The following is a 16,476-nucleotide window of genomic DNA, read 5'->3' as shown; positions in this document are numbered from 1 at the left end:
CCAGCACCCCCCACGGCACTCTTTAAAGCATGTTTTGACACCTGAGAAACACTGACAATAATATCTTTGAGACGCTCAGCAAGTAACAATGCAGCAAACTCCTCTAAGCTATGCACACATCTTACCATAAACATCCACATAAAACACTGGTAGTTAAGCACTTTAAAAGCCACAGTGCTGGACTAAGCCACCTTCTTTCCCTGAGATGATAGCCATTTGCCTAGTTTATATGAGGGAAAAAGATTTAAAGAAGACAAAGTCCTTTTATTAGAAAACGAGATTGGAGATACTGAACTAAGGTCTGCAGACAAAGGGGGCTTAGAGGCCAGGCGTGGCAGAGCAAACCTTGAATTCCTTAAACACTTTTAAACGCAGAGCCTCAGTAAGCAGAGGAGAATTATACACCTTCTTAAGAACCCCCTCCTATGCCAGGATCACTGGAGGAGAGGTCTCCACATCCATAGCCTCATCCTCCAAAAGCTCATAAATCCTGCTGATCTTGGGGGCAGTGGAAGATTGCTCTTAATTGAATACATCCTTAAATCCAGCCGGCATTTGGGTTAAAAAAATCTGTTTGGGTTCCTGAACTCAGGAGGAAACCAACTGATCCAACTCTGACAAGACTGAATTCTTGGACACCAGATTCCGTTCAAAATCAGGATCTTTAGATGGTTGACCATATGTGGAAGTGCTGGCATTACACATAACCTAGGTATGCACCCTGTGATCAACTGATCAATAGATCTAGCCACAGCCACCATCTCAGGTGGAAAAAGTTGGAGACTGCTGGCCAACCAGACAGTCAGACTTCTGTTTTATCTTAGCATGTACTACTCTAGTGGGACAATCCCTTGCGGAGACTTATCAAGACTACCAATGGATTCTGCACCCCTGACTTCCCCTAAAAGGTTGAATTCTTCCCTGTCTGAAGGAGGTGATGGTATAGCCCCCACAGGATGTGTCTGATGCTGATGTAATTCTTCCCTGTCTGAAGGAGGTGATGGTAGAGCCCCAAAGGATGTGTCTGACGCTGATGTCATGCACAATAGCAGTTCTAACACCACACCAGGGTACTTGGAAATAACAGAAGGGGAGTGGTCCAATAGACTGCCCAAGGCTGAGGCTACTGTAGGGTCATAAGCTGTAGGCAGAGGTATATGTTGTTGTTTTTATTTATTTTTATATTTTTAGGTGCACAAGGGGTAGGTAGTGCTGGTGGTGGTGGTGGCACCATATCTGAGCCCATGATACCAGGAGACAAAAAACACCAGTCAGATCAATACCAAACACCAGTCAGATCAATACCAAACACCAGTCAGATCAGTCAGATCAATACCAGATACCAGTCAGATCAATACCAGATACCAGTCAGATCAATACCAGATACCAGTCAGATCAGTCAGATCAATACCAGATACCAGTCAGATCAGTCAGATCAATACCAAACACAAGTCAGATCAGTCAGATCAATACCAAACACAAGTCAGATCAGTCAGATCAATACCAGATACCAGTCAGATCAGTCAGATCAATACCAGATACCAGTCAGATCAGTCAGATCAATACCAGATACCAGTCAGATCAGTCAGATCAATACCAAACACCAGTCAGATCAATACCAAACACCAGTCAGATCAGTCAGATCAATACCAAACACCAGTCAGATCAGTCAGATCAATACCAGATACCAGTCAGATCAATACCAAACACCAGTCAGATCAGTCAGATCAATACCAGATACCAGTCAGATCAATACCAGATACCAGTCAGATCAGTCAGATCAATACCAGATACCAGTCAGATCAGTCAGATCAATACCAAACACAAGTCAGATTTGTCAGATCAATACCAAACACCAGTCAGATCAGTCAGATCAATACCAGATACCAGTCAGATCAATACCAGATACCAGTCAGATCAGTCAGATCAATACCAGATACCAGTCAGATCAGTCAGATCAATACCAGATACCAGTCAGATCAGTCAGATCAATACCAAACACTAGTCAGATCAGTCAGATCAATACCAAACACCAGTCAGATCAGTCAGATCAATACCAAACACCAGTCAGATCAGTCAGATCAATACCAGATACCAGTCAGATCAATACTAAACACTAGTCAGATCAGTCAGATCAATACCAAACACCAGTCAGATCAATACCAGATACCAGTCAGATCAATACCAGATACCAGTCAGATCAATACCAAACACCAGTCAGATCAGTCAGATCAATACCAGATACCAGTCAGATCAATACCAGATACCAGTCAGATCAGTCAGATCAATACCAAACACTAGTCAGATCAGTCAGATCAATACCAAACACCAGTCAGATCAATACCAGATACCAGTCAGATCAATACCAAACACCAGTCAGATCAGTCAGATCAATACCAGATACCAGTCAGATCAGTCAGATCAATACCAGATACCAGTGAGATCAGTCAGATCAATACCAGATACCAGTCAGATCAATACCAGATACCAGTGAGATCAGTCAGATCAATACCAGTCAGATCAATACCAAACACCAGTCAGATCAATACCAGATACCAGTCAGATCAGTCAGATCAATATCATACACCAGTCAGATCAATACCAGATATCAGTCAGATCAATACCAGATACCAGTCAGATCAGCCAGATCAATACCAGATACCAGTCAGATCAATACCAAATACTGGTTACACAGTCAACCCAGTACAGAACGGATAAATCCCACTATTGTCCTTTTAAATAGGAATCTGAAGCCTCTTCCTTCAGGGATACCACACTAAATACTGCATTTGAAAAAAGACACCAGTTTCAGAGGACTAGCACAAAGCAAAAAATACATGTCACAAAGACTGTCAATTTTAGTAAATAAATGCTAGTTTCAGCCTTACATGAATGTAAACAACCTAAAATAGCCTTAGACAAGTATTAAATATAAACTTAAAACAATTCTAATAGTGCCAAAGTCACAACTTACACATAAACATTGTTTAAAATGCTGCAAGGCTATTTGATTATCTCAACTAATTATAGCCCTAAAGAAAGAAAAACTGCAAAAGCAGCAAACTTTTTTTCAAAACTTTCAAAACAAGCTTCTAAATCAACAGAAATAACACTGCTTCAGAAAGCATGAAGGAATGAGAAGAAATGTCCTTAGTATAGAAACACAGTTTGACATTCTGCGATGGCCATAAAAAAGGGGTTAAAACAAAACTAAATGTCCTTAGTATAGAAACACAGTTTGACATTCTGCAATGGCCATAAAAAAGGGGTTAAAAACAAAACTCAATGTCCTTAGTATAGAAACACAGTTAGACATTCTGCAATGGCCATAAAAAAGGGGTTAAAAACAAAACTAAATGTCCTTAGTATAGAAACACAGTTCGACATTCTGCAATGGCCATAAAAAAGGGTTAAAAGCAAAACTAAATGCCTTTAGTATAGAAACACAGTTCGACATTCTGCAATGGCCATAAAAAAGGGGTTAAAAACAAAACTAAATGTCCTTAGTATAGAAACACAGTTCGACATTCTGCAATGGCCATAAAAAGGGGTTAAAAACAAAACTAAATGTCCTTAGTATAGAAACACAGTTCAACATTCTGCACAAAACTAAATGTCCTTAGTATAGAAACACAGTTCGACATTCTGCAATGGCCATAAAAAAGGGGTTAAAAACAAAACTAAATGTCCTTAGTATAGAAACACAGTTCGACATTCTGCAATGGCCATAAAAAGGGGTTAAAAACAAAACTAAATGTCCTTAGTATAGAAACACAGTTCGACATTCTGCAATGGCCATAAAAAAGGGGTTAAAAACAAAACTAAATGTCCTTAGTATAGAAACACAGTTCGACATTCTGCAATGGCCATAAAAAAGGGGTTAAAAACAAAACTAAATGTCCTTAGTATAGAAACACAGTTCGACATTCTGCAATGGCCATAAAAAGGGGTTAAAAACAAAACTAAATGCCCTTAGTATAGAAACAAAGTTCGACATTCTGCAATGGTCATAAAAAGGGGTTAAACATAAAACTAAATGTCCTTAGTATAGAAACAAAGTTCGACATTCTGCAATGGCCATAAAAAGGGGTTAAAAATAAAACTAAATGTCCTTAGTATAGAAACACAGTTAGACATTCTGCAATGGCCATAAAAAGGGGTTAAAAATAAAACTAAATGTCCTTAGTATAGAAACACAGTTAGACATTCTGCAATGGCCATAAAAAGGGGTTAAAAATAAAACTAAATGTCCTTAGTATAGAAACACAGTTAGACATTCTGCAATGGCCATAAAAAGGGGTTAAACATAAAACTAAATGTCCTTAGTATAGAAACACAGTTCGACATTCTGCAATGGCCATAAAAAAGGAGTTAAAACAAAACTAAATGTTCTTAGTATAGAAACACAGTTCGTCATTCTGCAATGGCCATAAAAACGGGTTAAAAATAAAACTAAATGTCCTTAGTATAGAAACACAGTTCGACATTCTGCAATGGCCATAAAAAAGGGGTTAAAAACAAAACTAAATGTCCTTAGTATAGAAACACAGTTAGACATTCTACAAGGGCCATAAAAAAGGAGTTAAAACAAAACTAAATGTTCTTAGTATAGAAACACAGTTCGACATTCTGCAATGGCCATAAAAAAGGGGTTAAAAACAAAACTAAATGTCCTTAGTATAGAAACACAGTTCGACATTCTGCAATGGCCATAAAAAGGGGTTAAAAACAAAACTAAATGTCCTTAGTATAGAAACACAGTTCGACATTCTGCAATGGCCATAAAAAGGGGTTAAAAACAAAACTAAATGTCCTTAGTATAGAAACAAAGTTCGACATTCTGCAATGGCCATAAACAAGGGGTTAAAAGCAAAACTAAATGTCCTTAGTATAGAAACACAGTTAGACATTCTGCAATGGCCATAAAAAGGGGTTAAAAACAAAACTAAATGTCCTTAGTATAGAAACACAGTTCGACATTCTGCAATGGCCATAAAAAAGGGGTTAAAAATAAAACTAAATGTCCTTAGTATAGAAACACAGTTCGACATTCTGCAATGGGTATAAAAAAGGGGTTAAACAAAACTAAATGTCCTTAGTATAGAAACACAGTTTGACATTCTGTAATGGCCATAAAAAAGGGATTGAAAACAAAACTAAATGTCCTTACTATAGAAACACAGTTCGACATTCTGCAATGGCCATAAAAGGGGTTTAAAACAAAACTAAATGTCCTTAGTATAGAAACACAGTTCGACATTCTGCAATGGCCATAAAAAGGGGTTAAAACAAAACTAAATGTCCTTAGTATAGAAACACAGTTCGACATTCTGCAATGGCCATAAAAAGGGGTTAAAACAAAACTAAATGTCCTTAGCATAGAAACACAGTTTGACATTCTGCAATGGCCATAAAAAAGGGGTTAAAAACAAAACTAAATGTCCTTAGTATAGAAACACAGTTCGACATTCTGCAATGGCCATAAAAAGGGGTTAAAAACAAAACTAAATGTCCTTAGTATAGAAACACAGTTCGACATTCTGCAATGGCCATAAAAAAGGGGTTAAAACAAAACTAAATGTCCTTAGTATAGAAACACAGTTCGACATTCTGCAATGGCCATAAAAAAGGGGTTAAAAAAACAAAAGAAACTCAGGATTACATTAAAATAAATAGCAGAATTCTTTACTGAAAGAGAAGTAAAACTCAGAGTACATATAATTTTCCAAGAAGAAAAAAATTAAGAAATTGGCAGAATACTCATGTCAAGCACAGACAAAGTCAGTAGGAGGAGGAATACAAACTAAAAGGGTTTCTTAGCTGAGCTCAGTAGCTGAAGTAAACCAGAGGAGAAGACCTGTCATTCAAGAGACCCTTCTTTTACTGTGGTGCTAGAAAACTCAATGGGTCCTGTCTGTGGATTTGAAGGGCAGTCCTGATCCTGACAGGTGATTGGTTCTTCACACCCAGAGACAGGCAGTGGAAGGAGCTTTGAGCTTTAATAAACTGCCAGAGGGAGGGTAGCAGGGCACTATTACCCATATGCCAATAAGGCAGTGTGTTGTTGAACATCTTTTGATTACGTACCCAGACATACTTCTTTAAAACAGAAGCAGAAGCCTTAGACACAGTATCTACACAGTCATACAATCATACACAATCCTTAAGGGAGGTTTAGATACCTCAGAAATGTTGGAAACAATAACATTGAGCTAGGCCAGTGATGGCGAACCTTTTGGGCTCAGCTTGTCAAAAATGTGGAAAATGCCCCCCCCCGAACAAAAGAGAAACAATTCTTTACATATTTATTTATTTAAGAAATACAGCCCATTCACGTGTGCTGTTATGTATTATAAAAGTAAAAGAAAAATCAGTGACTTACAATACAGAAAACAATATGCACACTGATAGTTGGGTTAAAGTAGTGCATCAAAAAATTACCTGCTTTTAATAGTAATTTTGAAATGAACTGAAAAAAAAATATGGAACACATTGCATTTGATTTGATTAACATCAATTAATGACTTTTTTGTTGCCAAGTTGTAATAAATAACTGCAGGGTCACATATTTCTTGAATTTTTGTTCATTCAGTTTCTCTGGTAACTTGTGTTGGTGAACACTGGTGAGTCACTCAAAACGTTGTGGTGTGTCATCTTTGACACGCATGTCATAGGTTCGCCATCACTGATCTAGGCATTACCTTCACCTGTCTATACAAAATAGCACAAAATTCTACAGCTGGGTCTGATATTTAAGAATTCTAAACAAAGTGGGAAATGAAAACATTCACTTACTAAATCTGTCCAAAATCTTCCCCTGCTCATCTGTAGGTGTAAATCAGTGTGTGTGCATGTACCTTTAAGAAGCTATCCATGGGCTTGCACAAGTGTAAATAGATAGATAGGTTCATAGATTAGTACTAAGCTAACTGCCATTGCGAGCCATTTTAATCCTAGCCAATTATCCCTTGTGAGACTCAAACCCTGCACTTTGTGTTTGTAAGGCAAACAACTTAACCGTTAGGCCACCCTCCCAACACGTGCAAGCCTGACTGCCACTTTGTAGTAGCCTGTTGAAATGTTAACATGTCTGTATGTAAGGTCTGTCTGTTATTCAGTTTGTTTATATTTTATGAAGCTGCTATCCATCCTGATGTGTTTCTGTGTAATAAAGCATCTAAACAAAATACCTTGCCTACTTCATATTCCAAGCCAAGTGGACAAGCGACCTGGTGTCAGAATGGGATGTGGTGCTAAAAGAGGCATGGTTCAACTGACAAATGGCCAGAAAGTACTCCAGTTTCTCCAAATTGAATTAGAGAGGCACCAGGCTATGACCGGAAGAATATAGAGGAGTGGATCAACCGGATAAAGGTGCAATTCACAAAACAGGTCAGAAATTAATTTCAAATGTTAAAACTTATTCAAATAAGTTCTCATTCGCAAAATATAAATCAAAGTATATGATATGCTATGTCCAATATTGCTAAGATTATTCAAATTACTATGGAAAATGTTTGAAATAAAGTCCAAATTTCATAAAACTAATAAAATAGAGAAATTATTGCATTTTTAGGTCAGCACATATTTTCCGTATTAAATAAAGCTATCCGAGTTACAAGATGTGTATGAAGTGTTTGCATGTTTGTGCATTATTATAGTGCAGTTATTTAGCCAAATACAACCATATTAGAGCATATTTCACAAAGTGTTTCAAAGAGTTTAGTGTGCATTTGAATGCTACTGCAAGCTGCTGAGAGAAGTTTGTTTGTATGTGACTACAAGGGCCATATTTTCAGTGTGTTCGTACATACTTTGTTGACATAGCAGACGGATTTCAAAAAACAGATCATTAGTGTTTGATGCTAATATTGCAGAGAGCTGGAGAGTGTTTGAGCAGAAGTACGACATTTTCATACAGGCTGCATTTTTTATAAAGATGGCCATACAAAGGCATTTATTCTGCTTAATTTAGCTGGGTCAGAAGTCATAGAAAGGGAGCGCTCATTCATGCATGCACCAGCTAGCTATGCAGGAGAGGGGGGAATGCATCATATTGTTATAAAGGCTGAGTCAAGGGAGGACTCTGAGTTCTTAAACATAAATTTAGAGAAACGTGCAACTCCCAGACAAACATTATGATGGAAAGGCACTTATTTTACACAAGAGATCAAAAGCTGGTGAAACTTCTACAGCATATATAACTGACCTGAGAGATAAAGCTAAAGTGTGCAGATTTGGTGATTTAAGGGATGAGTTGGTAAAGAACAGACCAGTGTGTGGTATTAAAGATGATGCTGTGAGAAAGATTTTGCTTTATGACAGTGATTTAACTTTGAATAAGGCCATTGAGATTTGTCAGATATATGAGCTCACAGAAAAGCACACAAATATGCTTATTAATGAGAGATGCAGGTTTCCAGTAACTTCTAGAGCTCACATTGATAGCATGCAGCACATGGCTAAAAGAAACAGGCCCAAGCATATGGCAGGAACTGCAGTCCCTGCGGCATGCACCAGTAAACCCCAGAGCTTTCCAGTACATTCTAGAAACTGCACAGTCTCTGTAAGGCATAAGAGTGAGTCAGCAAACTCAAAACAATGGCCAACACCTAGTTTCATGGCTAACTGTCGTAACTGTCACAACTGTGGTGGAAGCCATGAGTCTAAAAAGGAGAAGTGCTTAGCTTTTGATCAGCAGTGCCACAAATGTAATAAATGGAATCACTTCAAAAGATTTCATAAATCAAAAGAGTGTGCACCTTCTTTTATTAAAAGGGAACATTTTAAGAAATGAGTCGATCAATTAGAGAGCTGTGACCATACTTTTCATGTTGATGATGTGTCGGTACTTAGTGAAACAGTTAATGCAGTAGATTTATGGGCCAAGAATGACATTTTTTTGTACTGTTCGGATAAATGGCAAACCCACAGAGCTCAAAGTTGACGCAGGCTCTAAGTGCAATGTTATGTCGGCAGATACATTTGCCAGAGTATGTAAAGGTGAAAGGCTTAATTTGGCAAGGTGTGTGAAGCTTGTTGCCTATGGTGGGGAAGACATTCAAACTTAAGGCTCAGTAATGCTTTCATGTTACTCTGCTGGGAGATTTTATGGCTTGTTATTTTATGTGGTCGAGAGTCAAGTCCAGTCATTATTAGGGTTCAGAGACCTCTGAAAATGGTTCTGCTTTCATTTAATAAGGAAATCCATCATGTTCGCTTAAAAGACCACAGTTTTAATTTTGCCCAGTCCATTTTTTCTTCCTATGCTGATCTTTTCGAAGGTAAACTAGGCAAGCTTCCAGTTGTTTACTCCATGAGGTTTGGCCCAAATGTCAGTCCAGTTATCAGACCAGCTCAGAGAGTTCCAGTAGCCATGCAGGACAGAGGCAAGGCTGAGTTAAACAAAATGGTGCAACAAGGTGTAATTTGTCCAGTAGATGAACTGACTGAGTGCTATCTTCCATGGTGGTAGCACATAAGAAAAGCTCAGATGACATTCAAATATATATAGACGCACGAGATTTGAACAAGACATGGAAAAGACCTCATCACCCAATGCGTACAGTTGAAGAAGTTGCTTCTGTATGCTAAATGGCATTGCTTTTTCTTAGATGCAAAGGGTTTATTTTGGCAAATTTTTCTTGACAGGAAATCTTCAGTACTCTATTTGGCAGGTACAGATTTTTCAAGTGAAGTCTTTCAGTATTCAATGAAGCAAATTTTTTCTGGGTATCTCTGTGCCATCATAGTGGATGAGATACTAGTAGAAGGTAAAGGTGAAGCTGAGCATGACAGAAACCTCAGGGAAGTTCTGGACAGAGCACATCAAATAACACAAGCTGAATCCTCAGAAATGCTAATTCAAGCTACGAGAAGTCACTTTTGTTGGTCATTTACTCACTAATTCAGGCTTATGACCAGATTCTTCTAAGCAAAACAGGCATTCTTGAGATGTTAGCACCAGGCAATGTTCAAACTCTGCAACGTTTTCTTGGCATGATCAACTATCTATGCAAGATTATTCCAGACTTGAGTCAAACAACAGCACCACTTTCAGAGCTGACACATAAAGATGCATCTTGGTCATGGTTACAACACCACCAGATAGCATTTGATGTCCTGAAACAGAGAATTTCCAGTCCACCAACTGTCAGATACTATGATGCTCACAAGCCAGTTGCTCTTTCATGCGATGCTTCTAAATTTGGTCTTGGTGCAGTCATTCTACAAGAGGGTCAACCTGTTGCCTATGCATCCAGATCTCTTACCCCAACTGAAATGCAGTATGCCCAGATAGAGAAAAAGCTTTTGGCAATTGTGTTTTCATGTTCCAAGTTCCATGATTATGTGTATGGTAGACCTATCCAGATTGAAACACACCACCAACCTTTAGTCATTATTCTGAGAACACCTATGCATGATACTGAAATTCCAAAAGTATAATTTCAGTCTTGTCTACAAGAAAGGCAAACTTCTTCAACTAGTTGATACAGTGTTCAGATCACCCAGAACAACCACCGAACAACATGAAAATGAGCGTCTTGATTTGGAAGTGATGGAAGTGTGTAATTATTCTTCCACATGTCTTGATGAGCTTAGAGATCACAGAGCCACAGATCCAGTTTTACAAAAGCTCAACTCCATTATCAAACGTGGATGGCCATCAAAGCAATCTAGTTTACCTCAAGAAGTACAACCTTATTTCCCATACATAGATGAGATTTTGTTTGCCAATGGTAATATCTTGAAAGGTCCTAAAGTTATTGTCCCAAAGCCCTTGCAGCAAGAGTACATCACTATCTTGCATCAAGGTCACCCAGGAGCAGGCTCTACAATAAGAAGGGCGAGAGGACTAGTATTTTGGTCTTCAGTGTCACGAGATATTGAGAGAGTATTATCTTCTTGTTCTGTAACAGTACTAAGTCACATCAACAGAAAGAACCGCTTCTGCTCAACCAGATTTCGGAACTACCTTGGTCGACAGTAGCCACTATTTTTGAGTGGAATGGTTAACATTATTTGGTGTTAGTAGACTCTTACTCCAATTGGTTTGATATTGACCTACTTCCCAATCTAGCACCCTATTCTGTCATCACCAAGATGAAACATCATTTTGCAGTTCATGTATCACCTCACAAAGTTATTTCTGACAATGGCACGCAGTTTATAAGCCAACAGTTCAAAAGATTTGCCAAAGCGTGGGACTTTACTCATATCACAAATAGCCCAGAGTGCCCTCAGTCGAACGGTTTGGCAGAAAGCGCAGTTCAGAGTGCAAAACTAGAGAAGTCGAAAAGAGATAACAGTGATGTTTCTATGAATCTTCTGAATCTTAGAAGTATTCCACATGGTAAAGATCTTGGTTCACCTGCCCAGAGACTTTTGTCAAAACAAACCAGAACCACATTACCACTCAGTAGTCAGTTATTGGTTCCATTTGTCATGAACAACAGAGCAGTGAAAACCAATCTGCTGAAGAAGCATTTAATCTAGAAGTCCTGTTATAAGAAGACCAACAAACTGCTCAATCCATTACAACAGGGAAAAGTGGTAAGAATGCAAACATCCAGAGGTTATGATCGGATTGGAGTCATGAAGAGTACTTGCCCAGAGCCCAGATCGTACATTGTGGAATCACAAGGAACAGAATTTAGGCAGAATCGTAAACATTTGCTAATGATATCCAAGCCTATACTGCAGCATACAGCCTGTGAGAAAGACTCTTTTGTGTCAGAGTGAGTTGTCCAGTGTTCCAGTACCAGAAGTTCCAGAGAGTATTCCCGTTTCTGTGATTAATCCCAAAGTTCCTGATATGAGTTGTTCACTGAAGACTGTCCCTGTTGCTAAACCCAGTTCTGATTATTATGTAACTAGATCAGGTGATATTTCCAGAACAAACTATGTTACAGATACACAGCGACTTGGATATAACTGTTGTGTTTATTTTCTTGTGTCTATATTAATGCATGTCTAATTGCAATATCTTTTATAAAGAACAATCTTTTTAAGAGGGAGGATGTAGATCAGTATGTGTGTGTGTATGTACCTTTAAGAAGCTATCCATGGGCTTGCACAAGTGTATAAATACTGACCACATGCGAGCCTGACTGCCATTTTGCAGTTAGCTGTTAAGATATGAACACGTATGTGTGTAAGGTCTGTCTGTTATTCAGTTCTTTTATATTTTATGAAGTTGCTATCCATCCTGATGTGTTTCTATGTAATAAAGCATCTAAATGAAATACCTTGCCTACTTCATATTCCAAGCCAAGAGGACGCGCAACAATAGGGGAAGGGTTGGACGACACCAGGAGCCTGTTCCCTGGTGGCATTGATGTTGATATGGTTGACCTAAGGTCAGAAAATAAATGCATGTTAGTCTGAGAAATTTTGTAAAGCCAAAATCTGCTTTTTTAGTGGGAAGTAAAGAACAAAAAGTAAAGGACTCCTCCGCTGAAAGTACTGCCAAAAAAATCCAAATAGTAAATCCAAAAGTAAGGCAAGTACTACCACGCTGTGTATGAAGGAACTTCACTTTATTTAAAACAATAAAAGCAGTATCATAATAAATGATGTCCCTTTAAAACAAGCTCTAGCAAAAAGGAGACAAACTATTGATTTTTATTGGCTGTGCTGTACTTTATAAGATACTATGTTTTTACTAGTGTTTTATCATCTGATGAAGGGATTTACCTGAAAGTGCTTATGATACTGATTTTATTGTTTTAATAAAGTAAATTTGCTTCATACACAGTGTGGTAGTACTTGCTTTACCTTTGGGTTTACTTTTTTACAGGGACTCTAGGTTGTGAATCAGGGTTTTTACACGCAGTATTATATACATCCTCTACAGCTGATACTACTGGAGGACTAGGCATACAGTGAGGCATAGCTGCTTGTAACGTATCATAGCATCTCCTCAGTTCAGGGGGAGCATCCATTTGTTCCTTAAAACACCTTCTTCATACTGGGAAAAGGACATTTTCTCCAAAGGACGTTGTGAGGACCAAGTTTCCTCAACATCTCAGATTTGGGTTTGAGAATCTGCAGAAGACAAAGCCTTATTCCTATCTATGTCAGAATCAACTGTCTTCCTCGGGAATAATTTTACTGACCGGACTTACAGGCACCGTATTCTGAGTACCAGGATTGAATGTCTCCATTCATTTTTTGGCTATGGTAAAAAAAAAAAAAATCATCTTTACTTATAGACACTATGTCTTCTGATGAACAAGGTTTAATCTTTTGATTTTTTTTAGTGTCACTGATGGCAGACTAGGAGAAGAAATAACTGCCCCATCAACAGGTCTCTTCCCCTGGGGGGCTTAAAAGGGAAAATATAACAAACGGGGGTAGATTTTTGAAGAAATATTTGAAAATATTTGGTATGGAAGATGTGAAGTCAGTAGTAGGAGCTTGGAAAGAATTTACATATTATTCTGCAAGGTACAAAAACTGAGCTAGGTTAGACAGAAAGTATATTTCACAGGAACATGTGCCTTAAATTGAAAGTTTTGATATACATCCAATAACTATTTCAGATCACGCACCAATAATAACTATTATTTATTTTATTTTATTTTACTTTTATTTTACATTTGTTTACCGGGCTAGTCCAACTGGATACATGTCCATTTTCAGTAGAGGCCCGGGGAGTTAAGCTCCAAGCTAGGACAATGAAATTAACACAATAACATCTAAGGATATATTAGCTAGATAAAAACTATTAGCAGTATGTATAACATGCTATCACAGTAAAATGTACAGTGCAGAATACATGCATAACAAAGGATGCAAGTACAATCTAAACTGACAGTGCAGAATACATGCATAACAAAGGATGCAAGTACAATCTAAACACAGTGCAGAATACAGGCATAACAAAGGATGCAAGTACAATCTAAACTGACAGTGCAGAATACAGGCATAATAAAGGCATGTAAACACAATCAAGGTAGTCAAGAGATAATTAGTAACATAGTTTAAAAAAGGAAGGAGTTGCTTTTAATGAGTAGATGGGTTAGGAAGAGTAGAGTATATAGAAACACTTAGACTACTCAGGTTTGGAGCAAGGGCATAACCAGTGTGTTTTGAGGAACACTTTCAATTTGTTTTTGAAACAGGATACTGAGGGAAGTGTTCATTTGGAAGGAGGTTACAGGCTTTTCCAACTATATTAGAAAAAAGGGAGTCACCAGCTTTATTGTTTGTTTTAGTAGTATGTACTAGAAGTTTCTGAGAAGACCTTAAAGATTACAGGTTTTTATAGGGAGTAATTAGTGTGGAGAGAATAGGTGTTTTGGAAGGTTTGTAAAGAGTGTTGTGGGCTATAGTTAGCTGATGGAATTTAATTAGATTTTGTAATTCAAGCCATCCTAGCTGCTTTAAATTAAGGCAGTGATTCATTCTAAATGGGTTTCCTGTTGCAAATCTGGCAATATTATTGTAGGACATTTCCAATTTGTTAAGATTATTTTTAGATAGGTTAGTAAAAATAGGTGTGGCGTAAAGAAGAGAAGAGATTAGATGAGTGTGTGCTATAGTGGTTCGAGCTGAAGGTAGGAGAAAGGATTTTATCCTATAGAGAGAGCCTAGCTTTTTGTTTACAGTTTTTATAGTATTGTTAATATGGATGTCAAAGTTCAGATTATTGTCAATGGTGACTCCTAATAGTTTGGTGGATGGTTCAGGGGATATAATGGTTTTATTGGTAGAGTTAACTGAGAAATCCAATGGAGGGGATTTGTTAGTAGGAGAGAAAAGGAGGAGTTTAGTCTTTTTGGGGTTTAGGAGACGGCATCTATGTGTGAACCATTGCTCAACTGTGTTAAATACTTGTTGGGTAAGATAGAGAAGTTCAGAAGGGGAGGGGGCTCAGCATATCAATGTAGAGTCATCTGCATATTGTATGCATGTAGCTTGGGGGATGGCAAGGTGAAGGTCATTGATGAATATGGAAAAAAGTAGAGGTCCAAGGATGGACCCCTGAGGGACTCCGAGGTTGATGGGTAGGTGAGTAGAGAGAGACTTGTGCCATAGTACGGCCTGTTGTCTTTTATCCAGGTAGGACTGGAACCACTTTATGGAGGATATATCCAGTGACAGGGATTTCAGTATAGTGATGAGAATTTGGTGATTTACCATGTCAAAAGCTTTAGACAGGTCAATGAATAGAGCAGAAGAGAGTTTGTTAAGGTTGCGGTTGTTGTTAATATAATCTGTGAAGGAAAGAAGGGCAGTAGTAGTGTTATGTGAGGGTCTAAAACCATGTTGACAGTTGGCTAGTAGGTTATTATGTATTAGATGGTCAAGTAATTGTCTGTGAATGCATTTTTCCATGATCTTTGCCAGAGGTGAGAGGAGGACAATAGGGCGGTAATTGAAGAGTTCAGTGGATTGTCCTCCTTTGTGGAGGGGGATAATATGGGATATTTTCCATAAACTGGGGATATGACTTTCAGTAATAGTTCTATTGATCAGGATTGAAATGGGATAGGCAATAGCTTTGGCGGATTGTTGTAGGAATTCAGCAGGTAGTTGGTCTGCTGAGGCGGAGCATGGTTTCAGTTTCTGTAGAAGGGTTAGAATATATGATGTTGGGACGGGTTGAAAATGAAAAGTAGGGGGTAAGGTAGAGTGAAGTTGTTAGGTGATAGTTGACTAGCTAATGTTTGTATAGCATCAGTAAAAAAGGTGTTAAAAGCATTAGCTATATTCACTGGTGATTTGTGTTCAGTATTTTGAGGGTTTGGAGTAGTGGATTGCCCTGGGTGGAGTAGTTGGTTGATACTAGACCAAAACTTCTTTGGCTTGTTTTGTCTAGCTTGTTGGGGTTGGAGGTAATAGTTTTTTTTGTCAGATATTATAGCTTTCTTAGTTTCATTTCTTAGTTGTCGAAATGTTTGTTGGTCTACAGGGTTTTTTTGTTTTCCTCTATTTTGACCAATGTTTGTTTCTAGCATTGATTTTATGTTTGGTTTCCGTAGAAAGCCAGGGAGCATGTTTGGTTTTAGTTCTAACTAGTCTGGTTGGGGCATGGTGGTTGAGGATGGCAAGGAAGTTGGAGTTAAAGTAACTAACGGCTTCATCTAAAGGTAGGTTTTGTAGGGGTGACCAGTTGCATGCTCTTAGTTCCATCTGGAAAAGTTCAGGGTTAAAGTTTTAGACCTGATGTTTTTAATGGATGTTGGGGAGGGCAAGTTGATTTTATGTCTGATGATATACATAAGAGAGTGGTCACTTAAATCATCAGGGAGGGTTCCTGAGTCATAGATGTGAGGATGATGGTTGATGAGGATCCAGTCTAGTAAGGTTGATTTTTTTGTTGGATTTATTTATCCTGGTGAGGGAGGTAATGGTTTGGGAATACCCATATAGGTTAATATGGTTTGAGAGGAGGCTGCTGCAGAAGCAGGTCCAGTCAATATTTGTGTCACCTAGGATAATGGTTTCTTGAGGCAGGTTATGGGAAAG

At 38.2% G+C, this 16,476-nt stretch overlaps 1 protein-coding gene across 4 annotated transcripts in view; it reads right to left on the bottom strand.

Annotated features, from left to right (window-relative positions):
- CFAP276 (cilia and flagella associated protein 276) overlaps positions 1-16,476 on the bottom strand; it is a 494,385-nt gene that overhangs the window by 272,194 nt on the left and 205,715 nt on the right. The window lies entirely within an intron of this gene.

Source organism: Protopterus annectens, chromosome 7.part0 (genome assembly GCF_019279795.1).
Source record: "Protopterus annectens isolate FY-2018-M chromosome 7.part0, PAN1.0, whole genome shotgun sequence".
Classification (NCBI taxonomy): domain Eukaryota; kingdom Metazoa; phylum Chordata; order Ceratodontiformes; family Protopteridae; genus Protopterus; species Protopterus annectens.
The sequence above is the reverse complement of the archived record's forward strand: the minus strand, read 5'-3'. Positions and strand labels throughout refer to the sequence as shown.